General features: G+C 52.3%; 1 long non-coding RNA gene and 1 other non-coding gene across 3 annotated transcripts; both read right to left on the bottom strand.

Moving 5' to 3' along the window:
- Nucleotides 1-984: 984 nt before the first annotated feature.
- Nucleotides 985-6,731, bottom strand: LOC116283816 (uncharacterized). 2 transcript variants are annotated; one of them, XR_012060011.1, is made up of 4 exons: nucleotides 6,048-6,731; nucleotides 3,662-3,805; nucleotides 2,432-2,655; nucleotides 985-1,846 (listed from the first exon to the last, which is right to left on the bottom strand). It is a non-coding gene; the product is annotated as an uncharacterized lncRNA (long non-coding RNA). The 2 variants fall into 2 exon arrangements; XR_012060010.1 differs by lacking the exon at nucleotides 6,048-6,731 and having other exon boundaries at nucleotides 3,662-4,167.
- Nucleotides 6,336-6,407, bottom strand: TRNAW-CCA (transfer RNA tryptophan (anticodon CCA)). Its single transcript has one exon. It is a non-coding gene; the product is annotated as a tRNA-Trp (tRNA).
- Nucleotides 6,732-19,529: the final 12,798 nt, after the last annotated feature.

Raw genomic sequence — 19,529 nt, forward strand, 5'->3', positions numbered from 1 at the left:
CACGGCCACGTGCCGGCCCCGGGAGCCCCCGCTTCCCCGTCTGTAAGCGCGGAACGTGGTGTTCTCGCGGAGGACCTGTCTTTTCCGATGAACGCGTCAGGGTTTAGTCCATGCTCGTATTTCACACTGTAAGAAGGTTAGCGGTGATTGTAAAAGCGTTTGAAATTGTAAACAAAGATACGGGAAAAAATTTTTTCCCTCAGAAAGTGGTGGGGAGAGCGGTAGTTCTGTTGGCTGGTAGTTTTAAAATAGCGCAGTTAGCACGCGGCAACAAGCCGAAGGGGAGGGCGGGCAGCGGGGACGGCCCTCGCCCGCGGGCCCGGCTCACACGCGTGCCGCCTGCGGGGAAGGCCCTGGGCTCCCGGGAGGGCTGCGTCACAGCCGCTGCTGGGCGCGCCTGCGCGACCCGAGCGCCGGGCTTCTTTCCCCCACTTTATTTTGGGGGGAGGTCTGTGATTTTATTTTTATTTTTTTAATTTTTATTTTTTCCTGGAGGTACTGAGGGAGGAACCCAGGACCCCGTGCACGCTAAGCACGCGCTCTGCCCGCGAGCTGTGCCCTCCCCCGGAGATGCTGGAATTTGACTGACACGCGCCGCATCTGCGGGTTTGCTCACGCGTTAAAACCCGGCGTCTCCCGGTTCACCCAGACCCCTACTTCGACCAGCTTCTGATCCCCCTCCATGAGTCACTGATGGACTTTATGAAGAGTTTTGGGAAAGTCATTATTATGTTCATACGTGGACCCTCACTTGCTAAGAGATTTTTTTTAATCATGTATTAAAGTGGACTTTTGTCAGATTTATTTTTTTAGTATCTTTAAAATTACCCTTTTAGGATATTCACTTAAGTTCATCATAGCTTTCCTAATGTTTAACCACCCCTGACTCCTGGAATAAATCTCCCTGTGTCAGAAAGGAAGACATTTCCCTCTGCCCTTCTAGGTGCTTCCGCTGGCCTGAGAATTAAATTGTCATGAGACAGGTTAACAGGAGAAAATCACACGAAAGTTTAATAACATGTGTACTTGGGGGACACCCAGAAAAACTTGAGTAACTCACCAAAATGGCCAAAGCCTTAAATCTGATCCTCAACAAAAGACGAGAGAGGACACTGAGGGCAGGATGGGGGTGACCAGAAGCAGAGTCGCTCGCAGAAGAAAGCATCTTAACTGATTCGCAGACAAAAGCCTTTTTCTTCTTCAGCTCAGCAAACTGTCTTCCCCGACCAGGAAACCACCACCCACAGAGTCACTGACTTGTCCAAAGTTCTCACAGACTGGAGCCTCTGATTCCAGGCCTCCTGGGTTGTTCACGGTCTCACGGTAAAAGTTACTCTCGGGGTTTGTAAAGGTGAGCAGAGTCTGTGGCCACTTTGGGTGCTATTCTGTTACTTGAATAAACCACATTCTAAGCATCTGTGATGCACTGCAGTAGCTCAAGTGTACTTCACGCCGTCACAGCGCCCCCGTGCCTGCACTAACACGGCAACCATGAAGGTGTCCTGTCCTGTGACTTGATAAAACAACACTGCCTTTTTGAAACATCCCACACCCCTGCCAAAGTCCAGCGCTGTGCCGAGCGCTCTCCTCCAGGATTTCATCATTCTGGAAACAGCCCTCCAGGGGTCATCAGCCTTTCTTCAGATAGGGTCCTGCAGAGTCAGACAGCGGGGGAACGTGCCCAGGGCTAAGCAGAGAGGGACCTGGAAATTACTTCTGCCTGAATCCAGAGATCGCAGTAGATAAGAGGCTGTAATTTCGTATCAGGTCATTAGGAGACAGGAACATCCAGCTCTGCCCATTTGCTCACCGGTCACCTGGCAAGTCCATCAGGCGCCTGCTGTTTCTAGAAACAATGCATAAAAGTAAATAAGTTCCATCTTCTCAGATGTGAGAGGTTGAAATGGAGCAGGACCTCGTGGGGTCCCCCCCCACCCGGCACAAACCCTTTCTGTGCCCCGTTTCTCTTTTGTAGGACATGGGCTTCAATCAGCCTCCTTGACCTTCCCTGAGTTCCAAAGGGCAGATCCAAACAGTTGCTAACTGGGGGAGAGAACTCAGAAACGTGGAAATGAGGGAGAAACAGCCGGGAAACAATGAAGCAGCCTTGGGGAAGGGTTCTGCCTCCTCCTCAGGGGCCATACTGGAAACACTTCCAGTTCTCCTGCAGGAACTCCTGCAGGCCCCCACCCAGGCCCCCACCCGGGGGAGGACCGTGACTCCAGGCTGAGCCCAAGATTCCTGGAGCCCCGCCCTGTTGAGGTAACACCAGCCAAACAGAAGAAAGGCACACGCCCTGCTGCCCAAACCCCAGGTTCTGCCTGTGAAGCTTCGCCCCTCAGACCATCAGAGTTCGGGTTTTTCCAAGCTCGAGCCGCCCACCTTCCCTTCTCGGCCACGCGATCACCCTTTCTCTGCTCCAGACTCCCACCTTTCAGTTCGTTGGGCCTCACTGCGCATCTGGCACCCGGACTTCTCTTCAGTGACAGGGTCAGAAATGAAGGCGTCACCTCCCCAGAGCCAGCGGCAGCCTAGCCCTGGAGCCTGCGAAGTTGCTGTGTTTACAGTCTTTCTGGTGGTCTGGTTCTTTCCCTAAGGTGCCTCCAATTTATTTCCCGGAGAGCAGGCAGGCCTGTGGGTCACCTGGAGGTGTTTCTGAAAAGCAGGTTAGGAGTCAGCAGCCCTGGGCTGGGGTCTGAGTCTGCATTTCCACCCCCAGGCGAGCCTCTGCTGCAGGGCTGAGGACCATAGTCAGGGCAGCAAGGCTGGAGAGAAGATGACAGAGCGGCAGCGCTGGATGGACCTTCAGTCACGGCCCTTAGACCCACTGCGGTGTAGAAAACAACACTGCTCTTCTGGTGGATAATAACGTGCCAGTGTTGGTTCATCAGCTGGCACAAATGAACCACACCGATGTGGGATGCTAATGGTGGGGCGGCTGTGTGTATGGGGATGGCGTATGCGGGAACTCAGACTTTCCGCTCCATTTTGCTGTAAACCTGAAGCTGCTCTAAAAAATTAAGTTTACGGGGAAGGATGTAGCTCAGTGTTAGAGCGTGTGCTTAGCATGTACAAGGTCCTGGGTTCAATCCCCAGGACCTCCACTAAAAAAAAATAAAAGTTAATTTTCTCACATTCAAATTCTATTGATGTGGCCTACTAAAAATGTAAATTATTTCAGTGAGCAAAGCAAGGCAATCAAATAGAATACAGACGTTATTCTGCATTCTATTTAAATAGTATGTATATTTGTGCTATATTATATACAATATATAGTTTGTAAATAATATATATAAAATATTATATATTTGTGAACTTTATATGTATTTGCGCTACATAATATAACCACGTAAAAATAATAGGACACATTGAAAACAGATTTGTTATTCCTAGTTATAAAGTGGAGCAGTCGTGAGAAAATCACATTTATCGATCTTTTTTTCCTTTCCTCCTTTGGCAGATGCCCCTGTGACTCAGTCGAACCTCAGGGACCCCCAGTCCAGGGGCCAACAGGCTCGCTCAGCTTTGCCTTTTTCTTGGTAAGATTCCAGTTTCGACGGCATCTCCCAGCTGGAGAGAGAAACCCCAGAAGGTGGGAGCAGTCCCAGGGACCCTGTGACAAGGATGGTTTTAAGGAACTGACTTCAGACCCTCAGCTTACTTGTTCAAACCGCCTGGCCTGGGAAGGGCCGGTGGGTGCAGCCCTCCTTCTGGTCCTTCCTCTCCTCACAGCTGTAGGGGAGCGGAATCTGGCACCCGGAAGGATGTCTCTTGGGCACATTCAGTGTCGTAAGCTGGTTGTTTTCTGAGAAACAGCAGAGATGGGGAGGGCTCTGAAAACCAAGTAGGGATTGCCCTTCTGTAAGACATTTACATTCATAAAGGAAATCTCTGCCCACTTGTTAACGCGCCTCCCTCTCTGCACCCGGGAGAGGAGGGTGACCAAACCTCTAGAAACTGCTTCGGCAGAGAAGGCCGTCTGCATCCCTGTCACCCTGGTAACTTTTCAAAACTGACTCTCCCAGCCGCCACATCCTCTTTTGTCTTTAGCCGAGGATGGAATTTAAGGTGAGGCTTCAGCCACGGTGGTGAGTTACTCACTTTTCCTGGGTCTCGCCCATGGTCACATGTGATTAAACTTCATCTGCTGTTCCTGTTACTCCGTCCCTCTCGGACCAGCCAGAAGCTAGAAGGGCAGAGGAGCACATCCCCCTCCCTGGCACAGTCTTTCATCATGAGGAAGCCAGCTTCCCAGCCACCCTCTCGCTAGAGTGCACCGCCCCGGGCGTGAAAACCCCTGAAGTGCCAGATTAAACAGGCAATTTGACAATTTCAGAGTTCATTATCAAGGCTCCTAATACAAGTGTATAGTTTGTATCAGCGCTGCGCTAATGTTAATGATGGTGTGAAGGAAAAGCCCAGCTGGGCTAACGAGCTAAGTCACAAATCTAAGTGTGATAAGTGTCGGTTTACTGATATAAGTTCTGCCAGGCTAACTCGTAAATCTGAAGTTTAGTGTCAGTTTACTGGGCTAACAAGCTAACTCGTAAATCCAAGCTCAACAAGTGTCAGTAACGTGATCTGTTCCGAATTGATAAGCTCCAGTGTACTGATTCCTTGCTTTTTGTTGTTTGAGCCTTATTGGCTAATAGCCCCATACTTGTAATTAACCCTATAAAACCTCATGTGCACGTCTTGGAGGTCCTCAGAGCTTCGGAGCAGAAGCCCCTCTGAGCCCGCTGGCTTAATAAATCTGAGTGCTCCAACCCTCCGAGTGGTGCTTGTTTCTTGGCTGGCCTGTCATTTCCGTAACAATGGTGTTAATTCACTCTCAAAGAAACATGAGCACTTTAGACCTTTAAAGTCGCCAGAAAGAGGACATTTTAATTTTACTGAACTTACATTTTACCATTTATATTTGTATCTTTGTGGAGAGAAGTCTAACAGGCTGGTAAATAAAAGACTTTCAACCTAAAAGTATATCATGTTGTCCAAAATTTATTGGGGGGGGTTAGGAAATGAAAATACACAAGGGAAACATGCAAAATGTCCGACTGCAGAGACGCACTTGTTCCTGCGTTTCTGGCCGCGTCGCAGGATCAACTCATGCTGGTGTTTATACTTGGTCGGTTATATTTAAAATAATGATGTAACCGTTTTATTTTTAACCGGTGACTATTTACAATATGCCAACCGTGGCAACGATTTAAAAATGGTGGAGGTGTTAGATGCCCCCTGGACATCATGCGAGGGTTACGCCGCTTCCCCCCAAATCTTTGAGAGGTACTCAGACAGAAAAGCTTAGCACTCACGCTGCTCCAGGGAAAGGATGGTCCCAGGCAGCGGTCCGGGCCTGCCACCTGCGCCCTCTGCTGGCGAGCTGTGTTTCTACTTCCTCTTTGCTCTGGTTCCCAGGTGCGGTCAAAACCCGCACCTGGGGGGCCTGGCCGGAGCCGCGCTGCCCCCGGCTACCCGGCGGGGGAGCTCAGGGATGGGAACGACCCGCTCCCAGCACACCGCGCGCAGACCCACGGGTTGCAGAGGCGGCAGGCGCGCTCTGGCCCCCATGCTGCACCTGGGAGAGCTTCCTTTCCTTGCACTTGACTAGGGGACGCCAGCCTTGGAAGCGGGGGCGACGTTAGGAAAGCAGCCCTGACGACAGCGCCGTGTCGCCGTGGTCGCCGCGCCCGGCGCTGTGCGCAGCGCGCTCCATGGACCCACTCCCCGACGCCCCCTCGGCCGCGAGCTGGAACCCCAGCTGAAACCCAAACGGCCCGACGGCCGCAGGAAGGTCAGTGCGGGCCCGGGCTGTGAACGCCTGTCTGTAGCCCGGCGCTGCACCGCGGGGCTGAGCCTAGCCCGCGTTCGCGGCCCGAGGTCGCCCGGGCGTCGCCGCGTCACCTGGATGCAGGTGGACGCGGTCGCGGGGCCGGCGCCCCCTACCGGCCGGCTTCGCCCGCGCAGGTGTGCGTACGCGCGCAGGTGGGCGCCGCTCCGAGGGCAGCCCCAGGGAACCGGGAGGAGCAGCGCTGCCCGTTTCTACGTACCCGGCGGCGGTTCTTGCTGAGGACAGACCCGAGGACGCCGGTGTCCGGGCTCCCGTGAGGCCGACCCCGCGGAGCTCCCAGGGGCGGGGCTTCGAGGGGCGGGGAGGGGTCCGCTCCCTCCCTCGGGGCAGCTCGGAGGCTCGCTGCGCCGCGCCGCCAGCCGCCGACCGGGGAGGAGCCGCGTGTCTGTGAGCGAAAAGAGCGGGTTCTGCGTCCTGCGGCGGCGATAATACACGCTCCCCCCGCTCCTTACGCGCCCCTGCAGCTGGAGAGGAAAAAAAGCCGGCTTGACCCCGACGTGACTTGAACACGCAACCTTCTGATCTGGAGTCAGACGCGCTACCATTGCGCCACGAGGTCACAGCGAGTAAGAGCGTCCGCGTCGCTAAAGACCTTGCTGATGCGGCCCCGGAGACGCAGCTGCTGCGTCCGCGCGCCGCCCGCTCCCACTCGGAGGAGGAGCCTAGGCGTGGTCTGCGCGGCCAGGGGAGGGGGCGCGGCGCGGAGCCGGGCGGCGAGCGGTCGGGATCTCGGGTTCGAGTCTCGCCGGCCCCGCCGCTGCCCGCCAACGGAGGGTGGTGGGCCCGCGGGGCGACCCCTGATGCGCCTGGGGCACCTGCCAGCGCCCCCGAACAAGAAAGAAAGGGGTCTCCTGGCGCCGAGAAACTGCGGGCTGGATAAACGAGCTGGAAAAAGAACTTCAGTAGTATAGTATATATTATATTACAGCAAGAACTATATATTATTATACGTAATGTGACATATTATATTATAGCGACAATATGTATTATATATTATTGTCATATATATTATAGCGACAACTAAATACTATATATTATATATAATAATATATTATAGCAACAACTTTTATTATTGTTATTAACAAAATAGGTTTATTTTGGAACAGCAGAAAATTGCAATTCAGGACAAGTGGGCTGTAGCAAGAACTACAGGCAAATGCAGCTAATAAAGGAGAGAAATGTTACTTTCACGACTTCATTGTTTTTAAACTATAGAAGTAAACATTGTCCTTGAGGAAAGTCCGAACAGTGCCTGGAAGAACATGAGAATCTCTGACCACCCACCATCCAGATGTCACCAGTGCCAGTCTTCCATGTGCTGCCTTCCCTTCTGCAGATTTGCACTGGCTGTATCTATGTCAGTGAACTTGCAGCGGACCACACACACATCCCGAAAAGCAGCCATGAATTTTCACATAGTGCAGCCACCTGCGCCTCCAGCAGCTGGATCAGGCTTCCCCCTTGCAGTCATTCCACATTCATTTTTAATTTTCTCACCTGTCATTATATTGTCTGCATATTTTACTTAATATATTTTTTGGCATAGTTTTAAAGGGCTCGTTGTCCACCTCATCCCTGCTTTTGGACAATTCTTTTTCCTTCTTTATTAAATAAAAATATAAAACTATCAAATAAGGGAGTAAATACTGTCTTAAGCAGAAAAAGAAAGAGCGCTGTCCTGGTCTGTTTGGGAAGATGGAGCATCAGCAAGGCCCTGCTGCAGAGCCCAGGGAGCTATACTCAGTATCTTGCAATAAACTGTAACAGCAAAGAATCTGAAAAGGAATATACACACACGTATACGTGTAACTGACTCACTCTGCTGTACACCCGAGACTAACACAGATTTGTTAACCAACTGGACTTCAGTCTAAAAAAAACAAACCAACCATGAAGCATCAATTAATAACAGCACCCAAGGGCCTGATGTTCTTTGGAGAAGAAAAGAAAAAAAAAAAGCAAAAATTAAAAACAAAAGAGATGCCCCACCCTTTGCTGGAGGATGAGGAGCTGGGATGTGTGCTCCCACTAGGGTGGGGGCGGGGGCTGCCCACCACCCGGTTACTCGGGGGCGGCTGGGACTGTCAGAGTTTCTGCTTGTCCAGCAGGAAAAGGGTCATGGCAGTCTCTATGTTTGTGGCCCAGTATGACGGGGGCAGGCATTTGGGATTCATGGAGTCCTGTGGCGGCTGCTCCAAGGCTGTCGGGGAGGCAGAGGCCAGAAAGTCCACCACTGTCCCCGGTGGGGACAGCCAGCCAGCCAGCCAGCCCGCGGCATGATCGCTGGTTCCATGTCCAGATTCCAGGTGGCCAGAGCCCCGATCACCTCCTTACTGCTTTTGGTGGCCCTGGGGTGAAGTGGACCCTTATGGGGTGAGGGGGGGAGTGAGGGGCAGTGGAAGTGCATGAGCTGCTGGAGGGCAAGGGTTGGATTCACCTCGATGCTCATGACAAATCGCATCCCCTGGTCCGCACTGAGGCCCTCCAGCACTGGCCACACTGCAGTCGCTCCGAGAGCAAGTGCCTCCCCCACGGTAGTCAAGGGTCCAGGGTCTGCCGGAAGGAATATACCCGCAGTAGGTCCACCGAAAAATTAAGTATGTAAATAAATCTAATTACCTCCTCACCTAAGGGGAGAAAGGGGGAAAGAAGGAACTCCTGTCTTTGGAAGGAAAGACACTCTTGAAGCTGGTGGGACATTTACTGGCTCAGCAGCCTTACTCACTGGGAGCCAATCGGACGTAAGCCAGAGTCCCAGGCCAAGGTCAGGCCTCCTCCAAGGTGCAGCCTCCTGATTGATGGCCAAGAAAGGGCACTCAGGCCCCTGAGAGGGACAAGGAGGGCTCTGGCTGCGGCTTGGAGGGGAAAGAAACTCAAACCTGGGGATAGTGGAACAAACTTCCACATAGTGTGTCCTTCCCAGCTGTCGGATTTTCTCTTTTTTTCGTTTTATTTCCTTCCTCTTGTGTGGTGGGGTGGTGGCTCCTGGTAGAATATCACTTGTGTTCTCAACTTTTGTATCTGAGAAAATTGGGCCTCCCTTCCAGGATGACCAAGGGCAGACCATGCAAGTGAAATGTAAGTCGGAGGGACGAGAAAGCCGGGGCCCACCGAGGGGGGGTGGGCTTAGGTTCTAGAGCTGGCTCCTCGGGTGTTCCTGGTTCCAGGGCGTGGCTCCTTGGGTGTTCCTGCAGACTTGGGTTCTTTGTCATTGCCTTAGACTGAAATTTCTGCAACTGCTGGTTTTAATAATAAGCCTGGTAAGCAAAATAAAATGTGGGTAGTCAGACTGCCCTACAAAATGTCTTCCCGTCCACACGGTGACTTGTCAAGAAGACAAAATGCAGCTGAGTCAACATGAAGCTCTAGCTGTCTTTATTCAGTGACGCCTGAGTCAGGCAGCACCCCATCCAGCGGGTAGAAAGGAGCCGTGATGAGCTGTGCAGAATGGAAGGCTTTTACAGGCAGAAGAGGACAGGAAAAGGAAGTTTCTGACAGAGAGTGGATCGTTGAAGGCAAGGCCACCTCCCTTCGGGGGCAAGGCAGGGTGGGGGTGTGTCATGCAGGTGACCTCAGTAGTGCTGGTCGGGTAATCCCAGGGCGACCGGTCAGAGGTCACACTCGGGGCAGAGGCTGAAACTGCAGTTAGGTTAGATGTTAAGGCTTTGTTGGCAAGTGACTTCATTTTGGGCCCATTGTTCCTTTTTTTCTTTTTTACCAGCCCCTGCTCCCGTCTCAAGGCTGCAGTGGGGCTGGGAACAGAAGCCGCAGCTCTGCGAGGGAAGACAGAGCCCGTGTTAGAGTCCTAGGGCTGCTGTAACCAGGACACATAAGCTGGGTGGCTCAAGACAACAGAAATTCATTCTCTCACAGTCCGGGAGGCCAGCGGTCCCAAGCCAAGGTGGTAGCAGGGCTGCATTTTCTGGAGGTTCTGAGGGAGCCATCCTCACCTCTCTCCTGGCTTCTGTGGTTGCCGGCAATCCTTGGCTTGCAGCCAGATCTCCCATCTCTGCCTCCGTCTTCCCAAGACGCTCTCAGTTCCATGTCGCTAATATCCCTCTCCTTTCTCTTATGAGGACGTCCGTCAGAGGATTTAAGACCTGCCTTAAACCCAGGGTGACCTCATCTTTCTTCCTTTTCATGGGGTGACCCCATCTTGAGATCCTTGACGTGACGACATCTGCAAAGAGCCTGTTATTCCCAAATAAGGTCACAACCGAGGCACCTGGTGGGCATGACCTTTTTGGTGATACTGTTCGCCCTCTCTTGCTTGCAGGTGGCCTGGGTCTCTGACTGCCATTGCAACGGACTTGATTTTGGGCGTGGGCCGCAGCCTTCCTGATGTTTCGGTCAGAGGCCTGCCTTGCTCACGCAGCCTTTCACGCGGCGCGCCTGTGCTGTGCACCTTTTGGACGTTGGGCTCTAACGCTTGCCACCTCGGGATGAAGAACAGAGGAGTCAGGGCGACGCCAGCAAGACAGAACAATGGGAAGGCTCAGCGCTCATCCCCCAGCAGAGATGCCAAGGGAACAACAGAAGGACCCAGCACCTCCAGGAGATCTCCAGACACCGGCTGAGAAGTCGCAGCCCCCAGGCCAGCGCAAAGCCAAGGACAGCCACACCGAGAAGTTAAGAAGAGCCGTTCACTCTGTGGCCGCCCCTCCCCCGGCCAGCACAGCGTCTCCCTGGGACTGGCTGGGGCCTCTGAGAACCTAAGCAGTGTGGACGTGTGGAGGTTGCTGGATGCAAGGATGAGGGAGGGCAGCACCGGAGGGCCCGTGGCCTGGAGAGAGAGGGCAGCGCAGCCTGGTGTGATCAGGAGATGCTCAGCTGCGTAGCTTCTCCCCGGGCGGCGGGGAGAAGAGGAGGGCATGAGGCCGGCGTTCTGATCTCTGGGAGATGTGCCGTGCCTCAGGGCTGCTATCCGTCTTGCCTGGTTTGGGGAACCAGCAGGCAGCTGGCGTACTTTGGGTGCCAGGGTGGGGACTGCTGAGAACGTACAGGGCAGCTGCCGACAGCGCCAGGGAACATGCAGTACCACAGACAGACACCAGAGGGAGCAAGGGGTCGCACGCGCCTGAGAACTAAGCCCCCAAGCTCGCTAACTGCGCGGTTAGGTGCGCAAGCCCAGAGACACGGCGCTCGCACCCCCACCCGAAGGGCTTCAGGGGCCCCAGAATCTCTGGCTGGGCTGATCGGTGGCGGTCTTCCCCTGAATAAAGCCAGTCTGTAAAGACTGGGAGAGGGGGCTTTTTTCAAATGCATGAAACTCAGCAAATAATCTCAAGGTACATGAACACGCAAGGAAAGATGTCCCAGTCAAAGGAGCGAAACACGCCCCCAGGAAACAGACCAAGAGCCAAGGAGATCTGTGAATCACCTGACGACTCGAAATACGCGAGTCAGGAAGCTCAGTGACCTGCAAGAGAACACAGACAGCTAAGCAAAATCAGGACATGGAGGCATGGACGAGATCAGAACATCAACAAGGGGATGGAAACTGGTAAAAAAAAAAAAAAAAAAAAAAAGAGAGCCGAACAAATTCCAACCTGAAGATACAACAGCTGAAATTAAAAACCCACAGAGGGCTCAACAGCCACCTTGATCAAGGGAAAGAAAGACCCAGCAGACGCAAAGACAAGACATTTGAAATTATTCAGCCAGGGGTGAAGAGAATGAAGGAAAGAGAAGAAAGCCGAAGGGGAAGTAAGACGCCTTCAAGCTGGCCAATACAGACACCACGGGAGCTCCAGGAGGAGGAGAAAGAAACGAACAAAAAGTTTCTGCGAAGGCAGAATGGTCGAACTCCGTGGAAGGAAACAACACCCGAATTTAAGAAGCTCAAAGGAGTCCAAGTAGGACAAACTCAAAGAGGAACAAAATACCTGCAAGACATACAGAAAACAATTAAGAAACTGGCACTAGGAAATCCTTCTTGGTAACTATTTTAAGTGTAAATGGATTAAACTCTCCAATTAAAAATACATAGAATGGCTGAATGAATTAAAAAAAAAGAGCCAAGTAAATGTCTCCAAGAGACACGCTTCAGATGTAAGAACGCACAGGCTGAGAGCAAAGGGGTAGGAAAAAATGTGTGCAAGTGGTGAGCAGAAGGGCAGGAGTGGCCCTACTTGCATCGGACTAAACAGACTTTAAGTCAAAGAGTGTCCGAAGAGACCAAGAAGGACGTTGCGTAAGGATAAGAATTAATTCACCGGGAAGATACAACAATTAAATGTTGGTAGTTTGAAGGTCTTCTTACAAATGAAGAGCGAGACAGATCGTCCTTCTGCACATTTTCTATGTTACTGCCCAGATGAAGCCAAATCCAACGAGGCCTCTAGACGAAGGGATATAGATGTTTCTGGACCCTTTTAGAAGGATGATGACATTAAGGACATAACCCATTTTCCTTAATTGTATGTATGTGATCTACATATTAGAGGGCAAAAAAAAATTTTTCTTTAAGAAGGCTTATCTTGGTTAGATTTTCTTGACCAGCATCCAAGTTAACAGGGTCTGTCCTTTGCATGTTACCACTGGCGAGGTTATCAACTGCTTAAGAAGACGGAACATCAAAAATATGGTTTTTTTTTCTAGAACAAGAAAGAAGTTTTCAGCTCAGGAGTGTGGTGACAGTGTCCAGCATTCTTTAGGATAACCCAGGGTCCGTAGATTCTCGATCGATGTGGGTTCTGGTGAGAACTGGAGAGAATTTTTCCAGGCTGGGCCAGCCTACTTTATTTCATAAATAAAATTTTAATCCAAAGATAATTGTGCGGCCTGACCACAGGCACTTTTCAGAGGAAGGCCAATCGAGGCCAAGATGGGTTTGTGGGCAAGGAATTTCTCTGGATTTATAATTCACAGGTAATGATGAGAGGGAAGAACTGCTTTGTTTTAGTATTCTGGGGTTGATTTTTCTGCAGTTGGTCCAGGGGAGGGGATAAGGAAGTAAAGAAAGAATTGTAGAGTGATAAAAGAGAGAAATGCTCTGAAGGTAGTTTATTCAAGAGAACAGGGAAGAATGGAAAGGACTGGAACGTAGTGCGGGTTCAGAGAAGGAGTTTCTGAGAAATTAACATTTAAACTGAGACTGAAAGAAAATGAGACTGTGGGGGTGGGACTCAGATTAGAAAGGAAGGGTGATAATACAGCTCAGGGGAGAGACCAGGGGACCGCTTAAAAGGGCAGCTCCGAGAAGGGCTTCAGACAGGAGTCTCTGGCTGCCTGAGGACATCGTTCACTAAGACTGGTGACTAAAGGGGGAGCAATGTTTGCCTGTTTTGGGGGGAAAGGTAGTAACTTCACTATGAGCTATATTTCATTTTTGGTTTCTATAGTGCAAACACAGAGATTCAAGCTCAGAAATGAAGCCATCCATACAGAAGTTACAGACATGGCTGTGCCGTGAGACAGTGATGGAGTAAGGGAGGCAGGAGGAGGAATGCGTAAGCTGGCGGGACAGTGTGTGGAGCGGGGAGCGGAGGGGCTGGGACTGCGTCTCGAGATGTCCCGAAAGTACTGATGGAGGAGTTCCTTGCAGAGGAAGTGACTTGAGTAGTTTGGAGACTGAGATGGGCAAGAAGCCAGGAAAAAGTCAGGTCCCCAGAAGAGGCCATGGGGTAGATACACTCTGTGAACCTACTGATGGGGGTTTTCTAGTGATGTCACCAAGAGGTATTTCTGGAGAAGCCACTGGTGCTGTCAGCCAGCCAACAGGTAAGGAGGACGCAAGACTAGGTACCTTCTTTGTGGTCCTTTACATCACTTTTTATTTTATTCCAGCCCCCTGAGATCTGATCTGTGGCCTAGCGTGTGGTCTACCCTGGGGAGTGTTCCGTGGGCGTTTGAGAAGAATGGACATTCTGCTGAGTTTGGTGGAGGCTTCCACAGTCTAATTGGTGTAGGTGATGTTCAAGTCTTCCATTTACTTATGGAGCGTCTCCCTATCCCCTGTTCTATCCATTATTGAAAGCGGGTTAGCATTGAATTGTCTAATTCCCCCTTCACTTCTGTCCAATTTTGCCATGTATTTTGATGCTCTGTTATTAAGTACAAGAATGTTTAAAATTGTTACAGCTTCAGATGGATTGACCCTTTTACCATAAAACACCCCTTCGTGCCTCAAGTAACACTTCTTATTTTAAAGTTTGTGGTTATTGTTTACATAATGCACCTTTTCCCATCTTTTTACTTTCAGTCTGTTTGTGCCTTTAAAGTGCATCTCCCGGAGACAGCATCCAGCTGGATCTGGTTTCTGTTTATTGTTCAGTCCAGCGCAGCCATCTCTGCTGTCTGTTTGGGTTGCTTACCCCGTTCATGTTAGATCGCTCTCCATCCTTTGGGTTTACTGCCGACGCTCGCGCTTTGTTTGCAGCTGTGTGTCGCGTCCCTTTCCCTTCTCCTTAACTGCTTCCTCTTGCATTGAATGGATGTTTTCTATTACAGCATTTCCATGTATGCTTTCTTCACTATTTTTTGAAGTTATTTCCTTCGTGGTTATTCTAGGGCTTGTCACATGCATCTTAACTCGTCAGAACTGGGCTCCGAGCCTGCGCTGACTCAATTCCAGTGAGGCAGGGAAGCTCTCCCTACATCGCTCTCTTCCCTGTGCCCCCTTTTCATGGAGTGATTCTTACACACGAGGTACCTACAGACTTTCCTTCTCCGAAAATGTACTGTGATACTTGTCATTTGTGTAATTTTATCTTTCGAAGAATTTGAGAGAAGAAAACAAAAGCATATAGGTACTGCTTTGGTTGTTTTAACCTTATATTCATCCTTTCTGCTCACCTCCATTTGATCTTGTAAGTTCAAGTCACCATCTGGAGTCATTTCCTTGCGTGCCCCCTCACCTCCTTGTGCTGTTACTGGCACACGTATCACATTTTCATATATTACAGGCCCAAGAGGGCGTTATGTACATACGTGTTCTGCCCCTGCCCCTTCAATAAGAGAGAAAAGGCGGAAATGCGCGGTATTACTGTTGTAATTGCATAATTACCTTTACTTTTCTCTTTGCTTTTTTGTGTGAGTTTGAATTACTCCTTGGGGGGCGATCACTTGTTTTCGGCTTGGAGAATTTCCTTTAGAATTTCTTGCAACGTCCATCAGCAAATGCTCTCAGCTCTTGTTTGCCTTCATCTGGGACAGACAGCTTTGGTGGACACGGGTTCCGTGTTTGGGGGCTGTTTCCCTGGAGCCCTCTGGACGTCATCCCGCTGCTTCTGGGGTGGGAGTTGGCTGTGGACCAGGCACCCTTGTAAGCGGTGTCTTTTTCTCTTGCTGTTTTCAAAACCTTTCCTCTGTCTTTGGTTTCCAGCATTCAGGCTACTGTGTATCTGTTTGCAGCTGTCTTCCCACTCATCCTACAGAGAGCGTGCTGAGTCTACTGGACATGCCTCTTTTCTCTCCAAGATCTTCAGGGAGCCTTCACCCACTGTTTCTCAAATACTTTTTTCAGTGCCTGCCTCTGCCCTCTCTGCTGGCTCTCCCATCGTGGGCATGCGGGTGCACTTAATGGTGGCCACGTGGTTCTGGGGAGCTGTTCATTTTGTGTTCACTCCTTTCCCCGCTCTGTTCCCTGGATGTACAGCCTCCGTGGGCCTGTCCTCAAGTTCACAAACCCTTTCCTGCCAGTCCAAGTCTCTCCTGGTGAACTTTTTATTTCTGTTATTCCTCTCAATTCCAGAATACCCATTTGATTTGTTTTTAAAAACAAATTCTGCCTCTTTGCTTTTATTCTCTTCTCGGTGCAGCTCTGCTGTCCTGTCTTCCGTGGTCCCTTGAACGAATCTGTGGTGGCTCCTTTGAAGGCTTTGTCTGTTAAAACCAACATCTGGTCTCAGTCATTGTCAGTTTCTGTGCCTGTTTGTTTTGTTTTTGTCCCGGTGTATGGGTCACACTTTCCAGTTTATTTCCATGTCTCGTAACTCTTCTTTGGACCCCGAGCACCCCGGGCGGTACCGGTCCTCCTCCTGGCCTTGGTGTTGCTGTGAGCTTGTTCAGTTTGCTGGGTGATCGGCTGGGCTATTTTCGGGGCGTCTGTTTCCACCTCTGCAGCGTCGGAGCCTAGAAGCTGCTTGGGGCACAGACTTGGATGTGCATGCTGTCACCTTGGAATGACACTGGTTTTGGCAGGTTTCTCTGTGACTACGTCCAGCTGTTAAACTCCGCTGGTTACACGCTGATTTCTCTGTTGTTTTCAGCAATACCCTGGGGGCCTGAATTGCTCCCCAGCCTGGACCCATCAAGTTCCTGCTCCTTTGAAGGGGTGTCTGTAGAGTGTTTCAGAGCAGCTCTGGCCCCAGGTAGACTCTTCCCAGCTGTCTCCCTTTCGGGTTTTCGGGCAAACCAGCCAGGGCACAGTGAGTTTGTGTCCAGGGATCCCACCAATCTCCTTGCAACTGCCTTTCACCACATCTCCCACGGCTGAGAGCCCCCCAGCTTGAACTCCTCCACACTGTATTGCAAATGAAGTCAGCTCCCCTGGGAAGAGATGAAGATTTATCTGCTCCATGGCCTGATTCTCCTCCCAGGAAAATCTCGGAGCCAGGGTCTGGAGCTGAGGGTGAGAACAGTGACCCGTTTCTGTCTGAGTGATGTCACCACAGGAGGAGCTGGGCCCTCCGAGGAGGGGGTGGGCAGGCGACCCCGGTCTTCGTGGCTTGTCTCTCCAGGTGTGGAAGCACCACTTCACAAACTCAGTGGCCAACAGGGCCTCAGTTCTTGGTGGCACTGAAGCCAGGGTGGCAGTCCTGCCCCATCAGGGGGACCTGGGGAAGGAGGGACCCCCCCCCCCAGCTTCTCTTGGCCACATTTGCATAGAATGTAGCTTCACAGGACCTGGGGAGCAGCGCTGAAGCCCTGCCCTTGCTGGGTGGGGGAGCCTGCGCCGAGCCGGGGTCGGGGGCAGTGAGTGGGGCCTGGTTCAGACGCCCCCGACCCTCGGCACCCTTCCTTGTCTCTAGTTCGTTTTCTTGAATAAATACTTCTTTACTTTCTCTCCGCCCCTAAACTATTTCTTTAAATGGTTACGCGTTTATAGTTTTCACTAGTTTCGCCGGCGAGTGGTCCGCACAGCCCCTCACGCTGACACGCTCGTTACCTCCCTCACCCTCACGTTCAGTTTCTCGTGTTTTGGGGGGTGGCTGGGGGGTGCTTTATGCTGTTTGCCCCGGAGGCAAGCTGCACACGCCTTGCTCACAAGTCTCCCCCACCGGGTACCCGCCCGCTGGCGGGGCCAGCCTGAGCTCGGCAGTCCCGGAAAACAGGGCTCCGTGTGAACTTCAGGGTCAGATTTTTCACTGTTGAAAAACCAAATGCCTGCGGGTTTTGAGAGATTGCACCAGTCACGGGGGAGTAACGTCACCTTAAGAGGCTTAAGCAACCCGATTCGGGAACACACGACGTCTTCGCACTCACCCAGGCCTTTCGTCCCCTTCAGCGACGTGCTGTGCTTTCCCAGAGCGCGAGTGTCGCTCTCCCTTGGTTAAGTTTATCCCGAAGCACCGCTCTCTTACGGGGGCTGTTTTAGGTGCGACCATTCTCATTTCCTCCTGGCTGGCTCGGTGTTATCGCGTGGACACATGACTCGCTTTTGTGTGTTGGTTTTACTCTGTGCAACTCGGGCTGTGTTTGTTTAGTGTCCTGATGCCGTGGGAACACCAGTGAAAGTCGTCCTAGGTGCGCGGCCACCGAGGGTACGCGGTCGCTGCGAGACACGGCGATGTGCACGGACCACTCTGATGAGTGACATTTGTAGAAAACCGGGTTTGACAACGTGAGGGGCACCAAAGACTCAGCAGAGTGACCTTTAAGAAAAGTTTCATCGGAGTGTAGGTGATTTACAACGTTAGTTTCAGGTGTGCAGCATCGCGATTGGACTGGCATCGCCTGAAACACTTGACCCGTGCGTGGCGCACAGACTGCTGGCCTGGCTACGACGCCTCTGTGGAGCGCCGTGCTCAGCAGGGCACGGACAGGCGTGGGGTGTGCAGCGGCAGATGTTGGGTTTTGGGGAGGTGCGAGCCTGAACGGCGCTGCAGAGAGGTGTCCCTGCGACGCTCCATGTGCAGTGTGTGGTTGCTCCTTTCTCCAGGGACAGGAGCTCGCCTGTGTTGCTGCGGCCGTTCAGTGGGTGAGGTCTCTGTGACACGTGGTGACACTTCAGGGGCCATGGACTCCTGTCTGTGACAGAGGTTGGATGTCAGCAGCGCAGAGCTCAGAGCGTGATTGTTTCAGCGCCGTGATGTCTCTGACTCCTCGTGTTTACCCCTGTGGTCGTCTGCTCCTTCCTCGTGACCTGTGTGGACACGGCTCAGCGGGGCTGGGGTCACGACTCCTTCAGGACAAGGTGTGTCTGTGACACCCTGTGACTAGTGACTTGGGCTGTATGTGCCATCTTCTCGGCGAGGTGGGCTGAGAAGGTGTCACTGCGCTGGGCGCGGGGCGGGTCCCCACGGCCTGTCTCCGCCAGCCACCGCAGCACCCGGACTCCCCTGCGCTGACGTGAGTGGGGGCGCCGCGTCCGCACGGTGGGTCCCGGCTCCTTTCTTTCATGATACATGTTGAAAACCTAGTTTAGAAGAGCCAGGTGTGTGGTTGATCCAGTCAAGTCTCTGGAAATTGTGTTTAAGGGCATTGAGCGCGTGTACTCGTACATGGGGCACCTGCTGAAGCTCAGTGTCAGCACGAAGTCTGAAACTGAGTCGCCGCAGGCAGGCCCACGCCAGCCGCCTGGTTAGCCCTGCGGGTCGCGTGTCCCCGTTCACGCCAACGCCTGAGCCTCGGCACCCTGTCCCGGGCGCGGGGCCGGACCCACCAGTGTGTCGCTGGAGGCAGTCGTGTGGTCACAGAGCCTGCGCTTTCCAGGTCCAGCCCACACCGGCTCTTTCTAAAACAGAGCTTAGCACGCGTCACAAAGGATGACAGCGTGGGTCACACCATGCTAACCACCATGGGTGCGTCCCGATTCGGGGCGTGCAGTCCGGGACACACTGTGCTTGGTGCCGGGTGCTGTGTGGACTTTTTCTCTGGGGACACGTGTGGAAACTGATTTAAGAGCTAGGCGTGCGATTGATCCGGCGTAAGATCCCTCTGTGAAACAGCGTGCTCAGCACCAGGTGACACGCATCCGTTCCTTCACTGCGCGTGTTCAGACGCAGCGTTTCACGGAGCTTGGTGCGTCACTGGCCAGCACGGTGGCACTTTTGTGAAACCCGCTATTTCCAAGTACTTTCTGGCGCACGGTCTCCTTCTGTAAGGACACACACTGGGGCTCTGTGTCGGACAGAGGTGAGTGACCCCTGACTCCGCGCAGCCGTCTCTGTGGGAGCCGCGTCCGCCTGTCTGTGGGAAGGCGGACTGAAGCTCTGTGCCGGACCGAGCTGGGCGTGTCCTCCGCTCAGCAGAGCGGTGTCTCCGATGGATGGCTCAGACTAGCACTGTCTCAAGCTCTGTGGTGCACACAGCCCCGGCCCTGATGACATACTTTGAAACACTGTGTTTCCAAGAGCAAGAGGGACATGCTTGATTCAGAAATGGAAGCCTCAGTGGGAATCGTGTTTAGCCCGCGTGGGGTGCTGCCTCCTTTCTTTAGGTTGAAATACTGTGTTTACTGGAGGTGGGGGCTTAACTGATTCAGAGTCCTTGTGTTTCACACGTCCTTCTCCCCTGA

This window comes from Vicugna pacos, chromosome 16, assembly GCF_048564905.1.
Source record: "Vicugna pacos chromosome 16, VicPac4, whole genome shotgun sequence".
Taxonomy (NCBI): Eukaryota; Metazoa; Chordata; class Mammalia; order Artiodactyla; family Camelidae; genus Vicugna; species Vicugna pacos.